General features: G+C 40.1%; 1 protein-coding gene across 3 annotated transcripts in view; it reads left to right on the top strand.

Moving 5' to 3' along the window:
* Window positions 1–19,708, top strand: part of ncanb (neurocan b) — a 175,232-nt gene that overhangs the window by 2,790 nt on the left and 152,734 nt on the right. The window contains exon 2 of one of the 3 annotated variants that reach the window (XM_084921783.1): window positions 10,459–10,524. The exons of the other annotated variants lie outside the window; for them this stretch is intronic. The gene's annotated coding sequence lies outside the window, so the exon portion shown is untranslated. The remainder of the gene's footprint in view (window positions 1–10,458; window positions 10,525–19,708) is intronic. 3 annotated transcript variants of the gene reach the window in all.

Below are 19,708 nucleotides of genomic sequence, written 5' to 3'. Positions count from 1 at the left end.
AGAGTGTGGTGCTATGAATCAGCTGTGATCCTGCTGTGTGTAATTTTACAGTGGGAAGGAACATTTATTAATATGTTTTTTCTTTTGTGTGTTTTCGATAAAGGTTCAGAGCTGTAGGCTCATGACGTATGTTACAAATGGGTGTAGTTTTTTTTCCCCCCATGGTGGGAGAAGGGCCAGGAGGGATACTGGAAGACTCCTGCAGTGAGAGACTAATTTACACACTTACAGTAGATAACCTGGATCCAATTAGGCAGTGAAAACACTCACAGCAGCCTACGCACATATTCAATTCTGTTTGTATAAATGATCATGAGAGTGTGCGCTTGCTATTGTCTGTTCAAATTACACGTGTGTCGCAGCAGAACCCTGAGCACACACGACCATAGATCACATTTTAGGCCAGGATCCACTTGGCACCTCTGTTCCCCCAGCCCCAGGGTCATTTCATTGGTTTAATGAATGCTGTACCTTTGCTCGCTGGGCGACGTCAGTCTCCTTGATAGGCAGCTCTGGGTCCCTCCATTCCTCCAACCTGACACCACCAAGCAGATGGAGTGGAGCCTAAGTGGGCTGCTGCTAGCTTTGCCTTGGCTAATAATATAATAGCCTGGCATTAACCATGTTGAACTAGCCACTGTGCGTAGCGCCAAGCAAATGAGCAGCGCAGCTGGGCCATCATGGCAAGTGGCAGAGCAGACAAAGCCCAGGAGGCACAGAGGCAGAAAAAAAGGTAGTTTAGCACAATCCCTCCAGACGCAGCTTGTGAATATTCATCAGTCAACCCCTCCATCCCCACCTCCCCAAATCCAGCGCTCTCACCAAATGTATTATTCAAAAGAAGCATTTTCACTATTAAATACTATAAATAAGTAATGACATCTGGTAACAGTTTTTGTCTGCTGAATTAATGACAGGAGCACAGTTGAGTATCTTCCAGTGATTGGAGAAATTATTCCTGAAGGTGGATTTTTGTTGAGCTTCCTTTCCCCTTTGTCTTGCCAGTTCAGTGTGTTGCCTCCTTTGTTAAACTCATTTGGCACATCAGTAAATCTGAATTGGCCCATGTCTCTATCATTCACCTTCTAAAACACCCAAGAGGAGACGCAAATACTAAGAAGCTGCTTATTTTACCATTATGTCTGCGTTTCCTTGCCTGAGCTAATCTTCGGAAAATGAAAAGCTCCCTGTTGGCTCTTTCTGTGGTTTCAGCACTGGACAGCGCCTGAAGAATTGCCTGTTTTGTCTACCTCATTGTTTTTCTTTCCTGCTTAACAAAAACTCAACAGGGTTCCCACATCTTCACGCACATAGTGTACAACTGAAAGACGTCTTACTGAAGGATATCAGCTATAAAATGCTGGAATTATTGTTGTACAGACTGTATCTGTCAGACTCTGATGAGCTGGTAAACAGGGAGTGCTTGGAAAGCCTACAGATGGTCAATGTTTTCCACTCATGTGTGCTCCATTTCCCAAAGGAGAAACCCACATTTTTGTTGTATGTGACTAAGTGTTCGATTTTAATCTGTAGCGGTACAGAGGACTCCCCTGGATCTGCTCGTTGATTTCCAGACAGGAAGATCATAACTAAAGCTTGAGAAACACAAGACATAAGTGGGGAGAACAATAAGAAGGAAGTCTTGTTACCAAGAGTGATTTCTGTCTGTCTTCCTCTACTTTAGCCTGCCGCCTGGATTCTACACAGTGGGGCTATTTATGAAGCCGAGGCACCAGTATGATACTTATAAAGCCCTCCTCGCTAATCACAGATCTAGCTCTGGGGTTCCTTAAACCAATCACAGGGATTTATGGGAGAGAATTGGAAAGTAGTAAAATTAATTTTATTCAGAACCTTTGCACCCAGGTTAAGCTTATCCATGCACACTGCTGCCAGGTGGGGAGCACATTATTCTAGTTCTGCAGCTGTTGATATTGGTTAGCACTTTTGAGCCACACAAAATAAGACACAATGTGATTTTCCCTGCTTGGTGTTATTCAGGCAAATGTTGAATGGCAAATGTTGAAAAACCATTATGTTCAGTAGTCCTTAGTGCATGATTTCTGGAAATTTTTTTGGCTTCAGAAGGTTTCTTGTTGGTTTATTTTGTCATTGTAAAAAATAATAATAAATCAGTTCCGCTTTTTATTCTGTACCCCATCCAGGAAAAATAGGTTTCTGTAACCCTCCTGTCTGTCTCTCTGGAGGCAAAGAACTGTGAATCATATTTTTCTTAAAGGTTTTTATTGTTGTGGTAATATTGGCTTTTACTCTTGTTCACAGTTCTTCTGATGAAGCAGCGCTGCTCATTTTAATGAATCCAGACGCTCTCACAAATTAGATTAAAATAGATTAAAATATAACCGTCTTGGACTATGACAATCACATAAAAGTCACTCTAAAAATATAGTCTAAACTTTAATATGTAAATCTACTCTGACAGAAAGACCAAACCAAGCCTTCTTATGTTGTATTTTATAAGGTGTGATCAAAAATTCAGAGAACAGGTCCATAAAAGTCAAAAGCCTTACCTGATTTAAAGTTGTCCGATTTCAGATTCAAGGTCATCTTTTTCAGGCATGTCCAGGGAGCCTTGAGTGTGGCTTCTATCATTAGCGTCTTACTGGAAGTCTTGTTCTGAGCACTTGCACTGTGCACTCTGCAATTTCTCTACAGACCTCCACAGAGATTAAACGTCATATTCTGCTTCAAACTAACCCACATTTTGTGTGGAGGTTCATGCTGGTAATGAGACCTGGGTTTCCATCCATAAACAAGTAGTTTTAAGTGAAAGACTCTATGCTTTCCAAGCCAGAGGGCATGTGTGTCATGTGTGACATGACAACCTCTCTGTTTGTCATAGTGTTTATCATGAATTATCATGATAACACTGTTAACATGGAGTTCTGATCTAATGTTTTGAGGTGTCTGAGGGAGAAAGTTCAACTTAAAAATAAAAAATGTCTCTTTCTAGAGAATGTCCTGGTCTTGCCCTGGTCCCAGAAAGTTAATAACCTAATGTGTTTTGCACTTGTGGGGAAAACCAGAGATTAAACCATTTAAGAAAAGCATAAGAAGTGCTCCAAGCAGAGAGCACTTTTGCCTCACAGCAAAAAAGATCCTTGATTCCAATGTGTTAATCACTGAATTGCTTCAAAAGAAATTTTTGAAGATATGTGAAGGGCTACATTCAAGGTCACATTTAAATCAGGTAATATCCTTCAAAAAGTATTTTTATTAATCACACTTCATATGTTATGTCATATAAGTAAGATGAGACAGAAAAACCCTGCTGAATCAAATATGTTTATAAGATTTGTATGTATATACACACTTGATCTTATCCATGTTTCAAACCAATAATGTTCTTCTCACAAGCTCTGGCCACTAAAGTTAACTTCAGGTTGGTGCGATTAGAGACTTATCAAAGTCAGTAGGATTGTTTTAAAGGGAACATAAATTTCCATACAATATGTTATAATTCATGTAATAGATGCTGAGATATCTAAGTCTCAATCAAACTGGTGTATGCTGAAATCAGCATTCACCTGCTGAGTGGCTAAAACCTGCAAAGATTTGTGTGCACCAGTTGGCTCGTAAAGTACTCTTTAAAAACGAAAACGAAAACTATCAAGGAACATTCTGAGAGATATGAGACAGACGGGGATATAGATACAGATAAATGGGGAAACAGTCAGTGTGAGCAGCAGGAGCTGGCCAACTTCCAGCCCTCACCAGGTGGATTTAGTCAATTGTGTCCAAAGTCAGCCTTCAGGTGACTCTTGGATTTGTCGTCCATGACGGTTTACCCACCGACATGAGCAAATCTGCTCCTGGAGAGGCTTGGACCTGTCTGTATTGCAGCTGTATCCAAGCACTTCTGTGTGTGTAGGTTTCTGTGTGTGTGTGTGTGTGTGTGTGTGTGTGTGTGTGTGTGTGTGTGTGTGTGCACATAGGTCAGTGGGATCCATGGATATGCTGAGCTAAACAGAATGTGCCAGAGGATTAGAAAGTAGGTGAAAAGGTCAAACCAAGAGCTACCTTCATGTGGTCAGGGTTCATCTTCTTGGCATTCACCACAACACATCTATTCTACTAATTTGTTTGTTATCTGTTTTTACAAGTTATCTCATAATCATATATGATAGTAAAATTATAACATCTAAGGTGAGAGGAGGATGTTAGTGAAGCTAATGTCCATTATGGACAGCACCTCTCACTCCCTTGCAGGAGACTATGGAGGCACCGAGCAGCTCCATCAGCAGTTACAGCCAGAGTGTATGACAGCACGCCATCGCAGGTCCTTCATCACGACAGCAGTCACACTGTACAGTGCACACAAGTGTACAGAAACCTGCTATAATTTACCTGTATATATTATCATTTTCACTGCACTTTAAGTAAATATGAAAGATTCTCTCTAATTGGATTTACTGCATAAAGCAACAATTTATAAATAATACTAATGACTCTTTTTTTATTTTTACACTATTTTTCTAATCTATTTGTTTTTCTAGTTTTTATTTTTCTAATATATCTCTAATTCACTTCCTCTTGCTGACCCTTGTGCTGCTGTAATATTGCGTGAATTTCCCCAGGGTGGGATTAATAAAGTCTTTGTCTATGTCTAAGTCAGTGTCTGAATCCAGGGTGATATTTCACATCTTCTCTGTTTCTTTCGTTGGTGCTGAACGAAATGCTGGAGACACCAACCTAATATTGAATTTGCAATGCAGATAACGGGTCAGATGTCCTGCCAGTAGAGTTCGTAGTTATTTGGCAGTTCTTAATAAGATTGCCAATGCTCCACCAAAGTGGCTTTTACACTGAGCTATGACGCATGTTGCCTTCAAAGCCCTGAGGTATTAGAGTCAATTGTAGAAGTGATGGTGGGGGTAGCGGCAACTGTGCATGTGTGTGGGTAAGGAAGTCAGGGGGTTAAACCTTTGGTCAAGGACTGTGGCTAATAGGAGTGGACAATACAGTGTCAAAATTATATCATGATATTTCAAATAAATATGTAGAAAGAATTACTAAATAAAGTTTTATCAGCAATTGCAGCCCGGAGGATTTAGTAGTGCAAGCAAAATGAATGGCGTTTTCCATCCTATAGTGCAATAGTAGTGACACAGCATAAGTCATATGTAAGTAAAAAGCAGCTTAGGTAGTGCCTTCCCTGGAAATTTTATGTATGCACTATATTGTGACATCATAACATTGAATTTGAAAAATATTTTCTACCTGGGATGTACCAGTTACTTAAATCCCTCCTTTTCCCACCATGTAACCCTATTTAGTAATTTTGCATCCACCATTTGCTCTTCTTCTAATATGAAACTCGGTTGAGTCATTCGCTTACTTTTTGGTTGCACATCACCTGCTGCTCATATCTCCTCCTTCACAGCTTGGTTGTAATTGATGATGTTTTTTTTTTTTTGCCTGTGTGGTGAAACAGATTAGTTTCCACTTTTAACAGTTTCCTTCATATTTTGCAAAGTATCAAACTTTGTTGGAGGTCTGACCTCTTGTATCCCAGCCACTTCCTTTTATTGAAGTAGCTCCCTTTTTTTTGATTTTAGGTAATTGGATGCTGAAATGCTGGACTCGCTCTTAGGCATGTTTGGGCTTGTGTTGTTGTTGTGGATAGTAGGGAACATAACAAATGGCATTACTATATCACTGAAAGCATAATACTGTTTATACAGTAAGTGTACGGTATGAGGAGGTGGCATTTGGACTCCTGGTTTAGAGGAACTGATTTAATCAATTTTTTGGGAAGAGAAGAACTCATTTCCCCAGTGTTCGTGGGATTGCTAGCAAGATCACAGCTTGTTTAAAGAACAATTTTCAATTCAAATAGCTTTTCCTGTTTATTTTTCCAAAGCACTGATCAAACAAAGAAATAAAATCTCTGTTGTCTGCTGTCCAAATCATGACGAAACCAAGTTACTCACCGGGTCATCCAATTTGTCACACTACATGTGGAGGTCCATTTTTGTGGTTGCACATTTTAATGTACAAGGCTGTTAAACAATTACCGTGTTGCGGCTTTGCACAGACTCTCTGCAGGCCAATTCCCCTCAGCGCTTAGAGTAGCTTTTCAGTTCTGCTCTGGCAAATTCAAAATGAGCTGCTGGGGTGCATACCAGTACTGTTTTGTAATTAACTGTCACACTGCTAAATTAATAGAGAAGAAAATAAAGCATGGAAAATGCAGAAAATGAAGAGCCCTTGCTGCAGTCACTCAATCTTTAGTCAGACAGGAATTACATTAATCAGCCGTTTTTCTTTATGTCAAAGTGTAAATCTTCAACCCCAACATCTGGTTTCTCTGTCATTGAGGCTTCCTGCATCCCTGCCTCTGGCACCCAACAAAAGGCCACATTCAGTTTGTGCCCCTTATGTTCTCTCCCCAACCACTCTTTCTGGGATTTTCCCCCACAGCTGTAATTAAAGGGGCTGTCTCTCTGACTTTCTAACTGTCCTAATAATTACACATTGGTGCAGAAGTGCTGGAGCCCTCCGGATTGCTCCTGGACCTCTTTGATAAATTTGGCAACTGCTCCCAGAGCTGTTGCTGGGGCACCTCTAGTGACTGTGAATGCCCGTGACTTGGTGGATCTGTGCGTGATAGAAAGGTTGGTGTGAGATCACTGCCACTGTATCCCCAAGCGTTCAGTTCTCTGCAGAGATTGATTGGGGGTCGCTGTTTCTGATGGACCCTTCTGTGTGCACTCTTGTTTGCACTGCAAAGGGGTTGCTGCAGCTGCACTGAGGACTGTGTGTGATTATAGCATAGCATAGCATAGCATCTTTATTTATAACGCACTTTACATCCAACAATGTTGACCAAAGTGCTACAAATATAAAACAGAGAGGAAACAGTTTAAATTACATATAAAATATCTTAAAATTAAAAATAATATAATTAATAAGAAACAAGCTTACGATTAGTCCTGGGCACGCTCAGGAGGAGCTGGTCTGCCAACCTGAGGGACCGGTAAGGTATGTATGGATGAAGAAGCTCAGAGAGGTACACAGGGGCATCATTGGACAAACATTTAAAAACAAATAAAAGCAGCTTAAAATGGATCCTAAAATGCACGGGCAGCCAATGAAGTGAATATAAAACTGGGGTGATATGCTCATATCTACGAGTGCCAGTTAAAAGGCGTGCAGCAGCATTCTGGACTAACTGCAGTCGAAAAACAGAAGATCGACTCACCCCAAAATAAAGAGAATTACAGTAATCCAGCCGAATGGTTACAAAAGCGTGGATTACTGTTTCAAATTGCTGTCTCGTAAGAAAGTGCTTAATTTTGGCCAGTTGCCTCAGATGAAAGAAACTAGACCTTACAACCAACCCGATCTGGCTTTCAAGCTTAAGCTCAGGATCCATTTTAAAACCCAGATTAACAATCTCTGGTTTACAGAATGATTTCAGGGATTGCAAATCAACACACGGAACAGCAGTGGAGGCAGGTCTGAACACCATTACTTGAGTTTTAGAATCATTAAAGCAAAGAAAGTTTAGCGCCAACCACGACTTGACGTCCTCCAGACATGTTTGTAAACGATTTACAGACGACCCATCTTTCTTTTTAAGAGGAACATAAATCTGGCAGTCATCTGCATAACAGTGAAACGAGAGTCTGTGTTTTCTAAAAATTGAGCCCAATGGAAGTAAATAAAGTGAAAACAGGATAGGGCCCAGAATGGAACCCTGTGGTACTCCATGAGACAACGGAGCACGGGAGGACTCACAGTTTCCTAAGCGAACTGAAAAGGTTCGGTTTGTTAAGTAAGACCTGAACCATTTCAGAGCCACACCTGTTATACCGACACACTGCTCCAAACGTGAGATTAAAATTTCATGGTCTACAGTGTCAAATGCAGCAGTTAAATCGAGTAAAATAAGAATGACACTTTCACCAGAATCACATGATAAAAATATATCATTAAAAATTCTTAAAAGTGCTGATTCAGTGCTATGCATTGCTTTAAAACCAGATTGAAAAATCTCCTGAACATTTTGTGCATTCAAGTATGAGATCAATTGGTCATATACAATTTTTTCCAAGACTTTAGATAAAAAGGGCAGCTTAGATATTGGTCTAAAGTTCTCAACAGCGTTTGTATCTAGCCCAGGTTTCTTAAGAAGTGGTTGCACAATTGCATCTTTGAAATTCTTTGGAACCATACCTGAAGTAAGGCTGCTATTTAAAATGGTTGGACCTATGGTAGAAAAAACTTCTTTCAGAAAAAGGGGAGGGATAGGATCATAAGGTGAGCCTACAGGCTTTAAATGATCCACCACCTCCTGTAGCTGAGCAAGAGTAACCGACTCAAACTGTTGAAAGACAGCTGAGCAAATTGGAAGATCAGAGGGGTCAGATGTGGGCAAAATAATCTGCGCCCTAGCCGAGGCTACCTTGTTTATAAAGAAGTGCAGAAACCTTTCACACATTTCAAGTGAAGGCTCAAAACTAAGAGCAGAGGGAGGGCTTAAAATAGTCTCAATTGACTTAAACAATATATGTGGTTTCTGATAATTCACCATAATAATGTTTGCAAAGTGTTTCCGCTTTGCTTTTTTTATTGTAAGCTGATATAAGGCCCAGCACTCTCTTAAACTTTGTAAAGAGACCTGTAAATTATCTTTTTTCCATCTCCGCTCAGCCCTACGACATTCACGCCTCGCAGCACGGGTTTCATCATTCAACCAGGGTTCAAGCTTTGTCTTAGAATGCTTAATTTTTAGAGGGGCAACAATATCCAAGACAGTCTGACAAGTGGTATGAAACCAAAAACTGAGTTCCTCTACGTATTGGAGTGTCTCAGGAACGGAGAACTGATTATAGTAGGTGGAGAACAGTGCTGCCGTGGAAGAATTTAACAAACGAGATGTCTTTGCAGGGACAAGCCCCCTGAATTCATTTCTAGATAAAGAGATGTCAAACAGAACCGGCATATGATCAGAGAAAACAGGATCGGAGACTTTCAGATTAAAAACAGGCAATGAGTGGGCTAAAACCAGATCGAGAGTGTGGCCACACTGTTGCGTGGGTGCAGACACACATCGAACTAAATTAAAAGAATCAGTAAGATTCAAAAAGTCTTTAACCATGGGCTTATCTGGACAGCACACATGAATATTAAAATCCCCAACAATAAGAAAGGAGTCATATTTTATCGTGACTTCGGTTAGAAATGCAGCAAATTTCTTTATAAAGTCTTTACTGTATTTTGGGGCCCTGTATATTATTGTGCACAGTACTATTTCAAACAGTAACAGTTCAAAACTGGAAAAATAAAATTCCAATGAAACCTGCTTGCACTTGTAGCGATCTCTGAAGATAGTAGCTGCTACTCCTCCACCTCGACCAGATCTGCGTGGGACATTAAAATAGCAGCAGTCCGAAGGCAAAAGTTCTGCAAAGGCGCTGGAATCACCAGCAGTTATCCACGTCTCAGTTAAGCAGAGAAAGTCCAAGTAGTGTGACAAAAAATATTCCTTAAGGATAAAAGTCTTATTCGATACCGATCTGGCGTTTACCAGGCCAAATTTGGCCGGAGTTGAATAGTCACTAGACTTTGAAGCTCGCGCAACATAACGCAGGTTTTGCATACTCACTCCGCGCCGCCGTGGACAGGGAGGCAGGGAGCGGCCGGGCGGGAACAGCCCAGAGCCAGCGAGCGGCACCAGACACGCATAGGACGGCCTACGAAGATGCCAGGGAAAAGGGGCGCGACAGGCAACGCCAGGGACAGCACAACCAAACGCCAGACAGGCCATCAGTTTCACCAATCTCCCACTCCTTTTGCCGCGACGGCGGCCCCGCTTCCGCGGAGACGGCACGGGTACACGGAGCAAGTGAGTAGGAACCAACGACAGGAGTGGAGGCGGTATTTTGTGTGCATTTCCCAGTCTACACACCGGCGTATTGGGAGATAGTCGGAGATCAAGCAAAACTTGGCGATCATAGACCAGCAGGGAGTCGGCATCATAACAAAATAAAAACATTAAAACAGAAACGTGGAGGAACAGACGGCAAGCCATACACATCGGCGCCATCTTACCCAAGCCGATCAGCTGATGTGCACACATTCATTACCAGATCATCCGCATTTTAGTCTGACTCTTCTTATCTGTTTTGACCTGCTCCAGCCGTTACATTAGAGTCCATTGGCTTTGTGGATAGCAGCCAGGAAAACGGTGCATAATAATTGTAGTAAAATGTCTCTTCTCACTGGTGTCCTCTTTTTGCTTTAATGTGTGTTGGGACATATGGTTTCATAATGCTCGACTATCCAAATGCCTGCCCCCCCACCCCCAGAAGCACACACGCAAACCCTCTAGACAAAGAAAAACACAGAGATTCTCTTTGCTCACTTCAGGTATTTGAGGCCAAGCTCTAATTGGACCTTGTCTTAGTCTGACCTTCATTGTTTTCACAGAGAAAAGATCGCAGAGAGACATTCCTCTCCTCTCCATGTCAAACTATCAGGCTCAACAGTAAGGAGGTATGTTAAAGCAACCTTTAGCTGCCACCCAAAGCTTCTCCAAAAGGGTCAGCGCTGTCTGAAGCTTTGGAGTTTATTTCTTAGCACTCTCCTCGGTAGGTAGTCAGTGTGTGTGTGTGCCTTTTGATTGTTATATGCACATTTTGTATGTGTCTTGGCTGCGACTGCAACAAGACAAGCACCCAAGAATTGCAAGTTTCAAATAGTGAGTCGGCTTTCGAGTTCGTGATGTGATTTACCACTGAGCCATTAGCAGTCAAGCTGGGTATGCTTCAGGTGTTCTCAGAGGGAATGGGAAAAGAAATACTCCCCACTGCACTGCACACTGATTTTAAAAGCTCCCTTGTGATTTATTAGGAAAACATTTCTTTAGACCACCCGCAATCACGTCACTGCCTTAGAACGTATAGATGCAGAGTGTGCACACAATCGCAAGCTCGCATGCTGAAGTAGCAGGAGAGCAATTTGGGGCGGATTTTAAGTGGCCATTGGAGATTCACAGTAAATCACTAGATTTTCTCTTCTCTGAGCTCTAAATGTCCTGTCATCTTAGTGCTTTGGTAGGGGCTTTACAGAGCTGCTTGTGCCAATATCTACATGTTTTTGCTGTCTACTCCCACTTGGGGTACGGCAATATATCATATAACCTTTAATGTGAGCTACTCTTGTTTTCGTTTGTGCTCCCCCGTCGATCCTTTAGCTTTTGCTGTGCAGTGGAGAAGACAGATGTCTTAATGTTCATTAATTTCTTTGCAGTGGTGAGAAACTGAAAAGTCAAAATTGTTCACTGTTTCTGCTTTTCATTCATGCCACAATAATCTTTCTGTTGTTGTTTCTTTTATCTTCTTTGTCTTTATTGTCACTCCTGCTATGATTGTTCCCTTTCCAAGTTTTAGACCAACTGCCATTTCAGCCAGTGGGTAGCATCATCACTGCTGGGTAATACTCCAAGCACGTGTCTGTTAAGATGCTACCAGAACCAATTCTTACAATAACTTTTTTCTAAATTTCAGCATTCGGCATTGTTTTTTTAATTACAGTTTTTTTGTACTGTAGGTGACATTAGCAGTGTACATCCCAAGTCTGCAATTCCTCCAGAGCTGTTGGGGGCAGCATATGTTTACAGGTGTTCTTGTCTGACTTTACATCCTGAAGAAGAAGGAAATTTGCAAATCAGGGATAAGCTGGATTGGCTTGTGTTACTGCAAAATTGGGCTGCCTGAATACCAAGTAAATACAGGGCCAGTATAATAGATACACCCCGCCCCCCAAGAAAAAAAGAAAAAACAAAACAAAACAAAAAACTTTTAATTTGTAAAGACAGCTTATGTAATAGAGAGTGGTGTGTCTCCTGCAAAAATAACAATAACAGTAACTAGGTTTAACACAAAAGGGTTATTAAATCTGGATATCTTCATACTTCATGTTTATGTATGGTTTTCAGTTCCAATAAAATAATTCATTTAACAAATGTCAGTGCGCTAAATATATTATGTGTATTTCTGAATGTGTTTTATAATCAGTGTGCTGAAGTACCAATTATGATGACTAATAACACTTTGAAAATTACCTGTGATTAATGCAGATCTGACATGAGTCATGACTGAATCATCATTTTCACCACTATATGAGCTACCTGGTTATTCTTTGCTTCTCTTAAAGGACTTTGCTAGTGGGCTCCATCTCTCTCTGAGTCGGGTCGACCTGGGTTTATCTGAAAGATTTCCTCAGATTTTCTTCGCTCCAGCAAAAAAAAAAAAAAAAAAAGTTCCAAAGTTTTCATGTTTTTTTTGTATATTTCTATAAATTGGCTTTGCTGCCTCAGTAGAGAATTTCTTTCTGTATCATTTGGGAAATTTTCTTATACAGCTGCAACATATCTCCACGTGATGCTCCTTTTTTACACTCACTGAAGCTTGCATCTGTCTGCTTAGTGCAACTGAATCACACGGAGATAGCAAAACACAGCCGAGGACTGGAGGACGGGGAAGGGGAAAGGGTGCTTGCATAAGGGAAGTTTGCACAGACATGTGTACTGTTTGATGAAATGGGAACAACGTACTGAACATAGCTGAGAGAAACAAACGAAAGCATTGATCCTATCGTGCTAGCATCAATCTGACACCAGTTCAATGTTGGTATTGAGACTATCAGAAAAACTACACATGGACTCTCAGAATAGCTCTGCCTGGATGTCATTCGTATCCCAAAATAGAAGTTACCATTTCGTTGGAGGCAGAGGGCATTGCCATTGTGAAATCATGCATGATTCCTAAGTTAAAAGGTTTTTAATGGATAATGTTTTATCAACCAATGGAAGCCTATCCAGGAACCATGTAATGTTAACATTTTATGGCTTTCCATCATCGTCTCATTGATTTTGAATGGTTAAACATTTAAAACTTTTTACTGAAGGAGTTTATCACAGTCAAAGTAAACTTTATTGCCATCTCTGCTATATACAGTACAGTATATAAAGAGACGAGACGACAAGGCTCCGGTTCCATTCAGTGCAAAAAACAACAATAAATACAGGAAGAGTAAGAAATAAATATACTCTTTAAGACTAAGGTAAGGGGAGTCAATATGCACTTAAACTAAAAAGGATCAATCATAGTCTAGCTTTACAATTTACAACTGAGATTTAAAGTGACCTTGAAGTGGTTTAAAGAACATGGGATAATTTGATTCTTTATATTTCATTCTGGTAAAAAAATTGGTTATTGATTAATGTGTAATTCTACTTGTACGAGTATCAGCTGGTATTTCTGGTATCATTCCCAGTCTTTGTAGTCTCTACATTGCTAACACTTTATTACAGGCATTGTAAATTAAATAAATAGAAAGGCTTTTTTAAAACTGTTGACACATAATGAAATTATAATTAATAATGTTTACTGATTTGCTTATGACATAAACATAGATTGACTCATGCTTACTATTTATAATTAATTATCATTTGATTGTTTACAAATGAAAGAAGTCTTATATAAACTTATATTTTATTAACTATCAATGCACAATTTATGAACAATAGTTGTTATAACCTGCTACTGATTTCCCATAATCCTTTCCACATAGATGGAGAGCTTATGGATATCGTAAAGAATGTGTCTAACTGATTATGCATAATGTGTGTTGTGTTTAGTACGACTACTACAAACATATTACATCTCCACACAAGGAAATCATTGATTCTTTCTTCCTCCTTTTTTTTGCATCTCGCTGAATCAAGGTCACATTTGAACTTTAGCACGTTTAAGAGGCCAATCCTGCAATCACGCTTCCTGATTGGGGTGTTTATTCTCAATCAAGATCTCAGGAAGGCCAACATCTTTAACAGCCCATCATCACACCTCACAGCAATCACAGCATTTGTCATTTCTTGTCTATTACTACAAACACCCTTAATTGGCTGCTGTATCTCCCTGGACCACGCTGCCGCTACCGCTGCTGCTGACGAAGTCACTCAGGATTAATAGCACTTTTTCATAATGCAGACTGAAATTAGCTCTGTAAATGAATTCTCAAGATTATGGCTTGGCTGCAGTTTTTTTTATTTTATTTTAAATTATGTTTTTTTAAAAGGTCTTGCTCCAGTTCATTCTGGGTTTTATGTTCCCCCTGACCTGGCTGACCTTAAGCTTTGGCCGAGCTCTGTTTTAAACTGCTTGCCTGTGTGCTGTCCAACACCAGTGTTTGTCCGAGCAGCTTTGCCTTTTCCTAAAGCCGGGAGCTCGGGCTGCTCATCTTGTCACTACCGTGGATCCAACTGCCAGCTCCTCAGGCCCCCAGTGACATCTGCTCTTTGCATTTGGCTGCCAGATAAATGAGGTGTTTGCTTTTCTTTGGCACATCAGTACCTTTTGGAAGGTCAGTAAGGGTGATTTCACCAGGGAAAGTGAACACTGTTGATATTAAAGGACAAGTAGTTCTGAATGTGTTAGCCCATTAAACACAAATCATATACGCTATAGGTTACTGCCAGCCATTTCCCAAAGGCGACTAGGTATTTACATAAATTTCTTTGCTTTACCTATCCCACAGCAAAGTGAATATTTCTTGACGTTAGTAATCCATCAGGGTGAGCATTAAGTTCATGAAACCTCTTTGTGTCCAACCTCTTTTGTTCCATTTGTTGAAGGTTGCAGGCTGTAGATTTTGTAGCCACTGAAAACTACAAGAAATACAGTAGAATTCTCAATCCTCTCAAATTTATCAGAATGATTAATCCCCTACCCCTCTCACAAGTTTGTAGTCCCTTCCCACAATAAAGTGAAGTTTTCAAGATCAAAAGAGCTTCTATTGGAGACTTCAGTTAAAAGAAAGGAAATGAAAAGCTTCTTCGATATCTGACCATTACTTTAAGTAACATGAAGTGTTCACATTTCTCACCAGGCGTCAAGACCAGGCATCAGCGGCAGTTTGTTCATTCTGTCCCATTTAGGAAATGCTTTTACTGGTGAAAAAATTATACCCACAAACAGGAGCAGTCTAGTATTACCATTTTTGTGAATGTGTCAACGTTACACTCAAAACGCAGCTGATGAACAGCCTTGCAGAGCTGCTAGTATTTTAGAAAAGTATGTGCTTTTTGTTGTTTTTATATGACTGGGAAATGCATGATAGCAAGCTCTGACAGTCATACAATCAAAGCCATGGCAAAGTACAGGGTGTATTTGTTTAGGAAGAAGTTTAATGTGAATGGTAAATGGCTTGTATTTGTATAGCGCTTTTCTAGTCCCTAAGGACCCAAAAGCGCTTTACACATCCAGTTATCCACACACACATTCGCACACCGGTGATGGCAAGCTACATTGTAGCCACAGCCACCCTGGGGCACACTGACAGAGGCGAGGCTTCCGGACACTGGCGCCACCGGGCCCTCTGACCACCACCAGTAGGCAACGGGTGAAGTGTCTTGCCCAAGGACACAACGACCGAGACTGTCCAAGCCGGGGCTCGAACCGGCAACCTTCCGATTACAAGGCGAACTCCCAACTCTTGAGCCACGATCGCCCGTTAAAGCACATGAACCATGTTTAGTTTTAAAAGAAAAAGGAAAAAAATTCAGGATAGGATTCGAGATAGTTACCTTGATGTCTGATGAATGTCTTACAGACCAAAACATGTATTATATAATGTATTATATTATTACAGTTATTACGGATTGTTATAGATAATGTGAATCTGTAATTCACGTAAAAAAACCCTGCGAACTAGTTCAAGCAGAGAACTTGAGCAACCCCAGACAAAGGTAGCATGTCTAAGTCTCCTTATGTACACAAAACATATCAAATTTAAAGCTGCAAATTTCCCTTTGACATGCCAGTGCTGCTACCATCCATTGTTGGCTGCTGTTTCAGCTCCTCTACCGCCTCAACATCCACTCAGGCTCCACGTGAATAATTACTCATCATTCCCCAATTTTATATGTAACATATTTGCAGCGACACGCTTGGCACCTAGATGCCAAACTCTAATTATGTTCCTCTGCTGTAATCATTTCAACTGTAAGATGTCTGTCTAAACTATGCTTTTTGCTTTCTTTTGCTCATGTACTGCAGTTAGCTGGCATGCAGCATCGGTCTCTGGCTTCAGAAGTCAGATTCAAAGCTCCCAGAAAATTGAAAAGGAAAAGAAATGTGATATACAAAACCACAAACATGTTTAGAGGATATCTTTTCTGTTAATGGGTCAGACTGGTCGAAGCCCAGTGTATCCAGCTCACGAATCTGTCTCAAGGAATACACTAAATCTCTTTATTACGCCAATGCCTTCTGCCTGCACATCTTTTTCAGTAGGCAAATGTTTTGTATTCTTTTACTTCTCTCTACCACACCGATCCTCCACTCATCCATTTATAGACAGCTCTGTATTTGCCCTCCCTCTTCTGATTCTTTCAAGTAAATCCTCCCATGATCATTTACTTAACATAGCTCCTACTCAGACCCCCCATCACTTCACCCAGCCTCTGCATGGAAATGTGCTTTGAATTAGCGCCAAGTGTTTGTTTTTCCTCTTTCAGTAAACATTGTTTGATGAGATAAATTAGCTTTGCCATGCCTTCTTCTTTAGAGCAAAGGTACGCCACAGGAACAAGAGTGCGTCACACACACTCCGTGAAGCTTTAAATTCCCTCATACAGATCACCGTCACCTTTGATTAGCTTTGAATTTTCTCTTGTGTCTCATTTAGGACTTCTCTTTCCTCGGTGCTTTTTGTGGCCACTGTGTAACATGTAAATCTTCCTTCCTTGATCTCAAACCTCGGTTTGCAGCCAGCTTCCACTATGACTCATTTTGCTGGAGTGCCTACTTTTATGTTCACTGTCATTAATTATACAGTACCTACGTAAGTACCGTGCATAATTATCTCACAGCCTCAACATGGAAATGTCTTGTTGCTGTTCCTGTTCCATATGGGAGTTATTTGTCAAGATGCAAAACAAAATGTTATAAAAAAAAGACACTTGTGTTATTTACCTCTTATACTCTGTAAATGAATGAAATTACACAAGAAAATGATGTAGTAAAAATAGTTCCTTAACTTCAAAAGGCACTTTTCCCAAAATCTAAATATTTTTCATTCTTTTAGACCTTATTTCTCTATAAATATTATTGTTGCAACATATATTGCATCTTTCCACTAGTTTTCACAATCTTTTACCACTGTCTATAATTCAGACAAGTAGTATTTTCATTGCCAGACAGCATGGCACATCCCACCTCTTTGACTTTTTCTTTTGTCAGGTTATAGAGATTCATCTAGTAGCTGTCAGAATGAATGAGGTGAAACATATGTTTGAGGTAGAAAATGTCCAGTCCGTATCTGGACAATCTTTTCCATATAAATATTATATTTAAAAGATGAAAAAAATATTGCTCTACCAGTTTTACTAAGTAAGAGAAACATCAAAAGAAATAACTGCCAAAAGACTCCTGAGTCCAGGGCATCACTACAAATTCACTTAACATGCTTAGTATAGTTAAAGGACTAGTGTGGTGTTTTGGAAAATACACCTGAGGTGGCTGCTTGCATGTTAGATGAGAATACTGATTAGGATACAATCAATTAGACTGGAAGAAGGTTGCACCTCATATTTTGTTTCCAGGTACAGGTAAACACATTCTGGCAACCCACTGGTTAGTCTGCGACAAAAACCCTGATGACACGTGTGGGATGGTTGGAGAGTCCAGGCTCAGTTATGTAGGTAATCATCTGATGTATTTACCACCACTTCATATTTTAAATAATGCTCACTGGTAGCTTCTTCAATGACGTGTCTCAAAGTTGTACTAAGTTACTTAACCGAATGTTATTTCACCTCTAATTGCTACAAGCTTCTAAATTTCATTTAGGACTTCAAGTTCTGTCCAAACAAATGAAGCATGAGGTCTTTGAAATGCTAAATAATCTTTTTTTAGCTCTTACAACCACAGCGGCTTAAACTTGGGTGGCCAAGAGAACTTGGACTGCAAAGGGACTGCATGTGGAAACTGGAAAGCTTCATATCTAGTGTAGCCATATGTTTAATCTGTTTATAATGATTAAACTAAATATGATTCAACCCAAGGATACTGATGATTGACATGAGCAGGTGGTAAATACGTTAGAGGATTACCCAGGCAACTGTAGCCTGGAATGCCCACTAGCTATAAGTGGTCAGCAACAAAATAATGGGCATAGAGCAAATCCCACATATACTTAATTTTTTTAACTCTTCGGATTGAGCCGGAATACGTTTTTAGTTCTGTCTCCTGACAAATACAGGTTAGTAGGAAATACCCTCAAAGAGCAGCATGAAATTACATGTATCCAACAATAATGGCTCATATGATGCAATTCGTGCATAATTTACATTTCTACTGTGCTTATTTCACGGTTACAACATCCACCTGCTTCCCAGAGTTACTCTTTTTGAGAGAAATTCATCCACCTATGAAACAGGATTTCTGTTCTGACACTACTCTGATGGGATTAGTGCTGTTCAAATGTGCAAAATACTCAATTTATCAAGAAGCCAACAACTGGGAATCGTGAAATTAGAAATGAAATGCTGTCTCTCATATAAACCTGTACCAAATAAAGACTTGGATCTCTTTCTGCAAATAGGGTGCATAAAGACCTAGCCACTATTTGAGCATTTACAGTATTCATGGGCACATGTAGTATAAGATACATAAACCTTGTGAGTGAAATTCTGATGATGTTATAGTCTTCCTTTTCATTTGTTGCACAAGCCTATTGGCATCACACTTTCTTCTCTTCCTTCCACCTGTGCCTCTCAACATTGCATCACTTTGGCTTTCTCTCAGTCAGCTGTTATGATATGTTGTGACACTTTCTCCTCAAGTAATTGTGTGTGAAGGAGATGTCGCTGAACTTGAACTGCTATCACGGCCATATTACTCCCACCAGAGGCAGAAGAATGCAGTAGCTTTGTTTCTTTGTAACTTTACCTCCCCTTTGACTTAATCTTTTCACCACTTTTCATATACCTGCTATCATTCACCAGGCGGTGGGTCAAAACCATCAACGGCGAAGTAAAAAAGAAAAAGAAAAAAGGGAACAAAAAGGAGGAAAATGGGAAAATGTAGAAATGGTTATTTGCAACGAGATTTTGAGGAACTGCTGAGTTCACCCCACAATCAAATATAAATGTTTTCCCTCTGAGTGGTAGTGCCAGATTTACATTTAGATTGTTTTAGCGTGAGATGTACAGCATTGGAGATATCGCCTTTTAAATGTTGGTGCTCCCTCTGATATGTAGTAGAGCTAACTGGCAGCAATGTCAGTGCACCAAAAGTCATGTTTTGTGTTCCTCAAAAAAAGAAAAAAAATCCACAAATGTTGTTATGTTAGCTTCATGAACTATTAGTGTGAAAACTTTTAAGTGTGAAAAGAAGCTCATGCTAACACAAGCGTGACAATGCTAAACTTTTGCACAAAGACAGAAGACAGTGTTGCTGAGCTTTTAATTTTTGGGTACTTGAGCAACACAAAGCAAGGGGACTTAGTTTCATTATAATCAAGGCAAGGCAGACACCTCTATAGCTGAGAATCCAAAAACTGGGCAATACACATCAATACAGGCGAATGGAAAATACATACTTTTAATTTTCAGTTATCGAAAGAAAATCATGTTAGAGAATAATTATAGAATAATTGAAGATGTGGAGCA

This window comes from Perissodus microlepis, chromosome 23 (assembly GCF_051167445.1).
Source record: "Perissodus microlepis isolate ML-2025 ecotype Zambia chromosome 23, ASM5116744v1, whole genome shotgun sequence".
Taxonomy (NCBI): Eukaryota; Metazoa; Chordata; class Actinopteri; order Cichliformes; family Cichlidae; genus Perissodus; species Perissodus microlepis.
The sequence above is the reverse complement of the archived record's forward strand: the minus strand, read 5'-3'. Positions and strand labels throughout refer to the sequence as shown.